Below are 2531 nucleotides of genomic sequence, written 5' to 3' on the forward strand. Positions count from 1 at the left end.
CTGGCTTGCTAGTGAGACTCAATAAACATTAACATTTGCATAATTAATTGAAGTAAAATATATTGTATAAATCTAAAGATCCCTTTTCTTTTCATCCCTGTCCAATCCTATTTCCTTCACTTCTTCCCCAAAGGCAACTACTGTGATAAATTCTAGACCATGTTCTTTTGTATCTTTACCATACACAGGCACCCACAGACACCACCTACCTAGGCACAGGGCCTCGGATCACCCATCTCACCTCACTCCACGCCCCCCCCCCCTTTTAATAAGGGGAAGATTGATTTTGTGTTTTTCAGGGTCCCATGGAATCCTCCCTCCATCCATGGAGACCCTGAGCTGCATATGGATGGAGTGGGGGTAGGTGAAGAGACTCCTGCATACCTGTTTTAAACTTAAAAGGTTAGGGTTTTGCACATACAAAGTAACCAGACACCTTTATTTAAGCACCAGTAACTTTATTGGAAGGAATGATAACATTGAAAGAAGAAAAACTTAAGTGAACTTTTTTTTTTTTGCAAGGGCAATATTGCGCTATGCATGCCAGGCAGGGTGACCTCGGGAAGTCACCCCGTGACCACGGGGAAGTGCAGTCCAGGCTCAGTTCATCTTGTCACTGTCGCCCAGGGTGAGCTTGTCGAAGAGGTACTCCGCCATGCCGACTTCCGGGGTCCCCATCTTGCGCAGGGTGGTGATGTGGTCCCCTAGCTCCTTGATGAACTCGACCTGCTGGTTCAGGCAGTGGCTCTGCAGGAAGTGGCACAGGTGGGCGTCGCTCTTCTCGCTGGCCAGCTGGTGCAGGTGGAGCAGGCTCTGGTTGACGCCCTTCTCCAGGCGCAAGGCACACTGCATGGCCTGCAGGCCGCTCTCCCAGGTGTCGCGGTCTGGCTTCCTGATGTCGTGGAAGCAGAGGCGGCCCCCGCGCTGGTTCTGCAGGCGCATCAGGCTCTCGGCCCGCTCCCCCAGGTGCCGCGAGCGCCGCAGGAAGAAGCGGGCGAAGTGCTTCAAGGCCACGTCGTCGCGGTCGAAGTTGAAGGCCATGGCCTGGCACACGTAGGAGGCGTGGAGCTCCAGGGTGACGTGGCTGTTGATGGCGGCCTGGCAGTCGGGGTGGTAGTTTTGGCACACCTGCGAGGGCCCCGCGGGCATCATGGCTGGCGGCAGGGGCACCAAGGCCAGGACGAAGGCGACACTGAAGCGGAGGCCGCGAAGCGGGCAGCGGCGGGCGTGAAGGCGACGGCGGCCTCCGAGCGTCCCCAGGGCGAGCGATGAGGGCGGCCTGAGGCGGCGGGCGTCAAACCGGCAGGCAGGTCGCTGGGTGTGAGCTCTGGGATAGGCCGGAAATGATGGCCGCTAAGAGGGGCCGAGGGGGCGGGGCCAGAGGGTCCGTTACAGGAAGAGGGCGATGGGGGCGGGGCTCCCTGTTCTAGGCTTCATAGGAGCCTGGGCGAAGCAGGAAATCCCAGGCCAACTCTGCACTGTCTTGAAACCATCTTTTAAAAAGTAGCCCTATTGAGATATAACTCATATACTATAAAATTAACCTTTTGAAAGTGAGTATTTACCTTGTTTTTAGTATATTCATAGAGTTGTGCAACCATCATCACACTCTAATCACAAAATGTTTTTGTCACTCCAAAATGAAAATTTCCCTACTTATTAGCAGTCACTCTCCATGCTGCCTCCCTCCAGGGTTGGTGACCACTAATCAACTTTCTGTCTCTATAGATTTGCCTATTCTGGACTTTTCAAATAAATGAAGTCATACAATATATGACCTTTTGTATCTGCCTTCTTTTACTTAACATAATGTTTTTAATCTTTATCCTTTTTATTGCTGAGTAGTATTCTATTATAGGCATATACCACAATTTATTTATCCTTTCAATTGATAGACATCTGAGTTGTTTCCATTTTGTGGCTATTATGAGGAATGTTACTATGAACATTTGTGTACAGGTTTTTGTGTAGACTCATGTTTTCGATTCTGTTGGGAATATACATAGGAATGGAATTGCTGGGTTGATGGTAACTCTATGTTTAATATTTTGAGGAACTCCCAGAATGTTCTCCAAAGTGATTGCACCATTTTTACATTCCCACCAGCAATGTGTGAAGTTTCCAACACTGTTATTGTCTGTTTTTTTTTAAAAAAAAATTTTAATCGTCTTAGTGAATATAAAGTGGTATCACATTGTGATTTTGATTTGCATTTCCCTGATGACTAGTGATGTTCAGTACTTTGTATGTACTTATTGGCTATTTGTATATCATCTTTGGAGAAATGTCTATTCATATCTTTTCCCCTTTTAAAAATAGAATTATTTGTTTATTGTTGAGTTGTAAGAGTTCTGCATATATTCTGGATATATTTCTTCCATTCTGTGGATTGTCTTTTCACTTTCTTAATGGTGATTCCTTTGAAGCCCAAAAGTTCTTAATTATGATTAAGTCCAATTTATCTATTTTTTTCTTTTGTCACTTGTGTCTTTGATGTCATATCCAAGAAGCCATTGCCTAATTCAAGGTCA

At 46.8% G+C, this 2531-nt stretch overlaps 1 pseudogene; it reads right to left on the reverse strand.

The window, feature by feature from the left end:
* Positions 1-455: 455 nt before the first annotated feature.
* Positions 456-1322, reverse strand: LOC105081060 (ferritin heavy chain pseudogene; annotated as a pseudogene).
* Between the last annotated feature and the right edge of the window lie 1209 nt (positions 1323-2531).

This window comes from Camelus bactrianus, chromosome X (assembly GCF_048773025.1).
Source record: "Camelus bactrianus isolate YW-2024 breed Bactrian camel chromosome X, ASM4877302v1, whole genome shotgun sequence".
Taxonomy (NCBI): Eukaryota; Metazoa; Chordata; class Mammalia; order Artiodactyla; family Camelidae; genus Camelus; species Camelus bactrianus.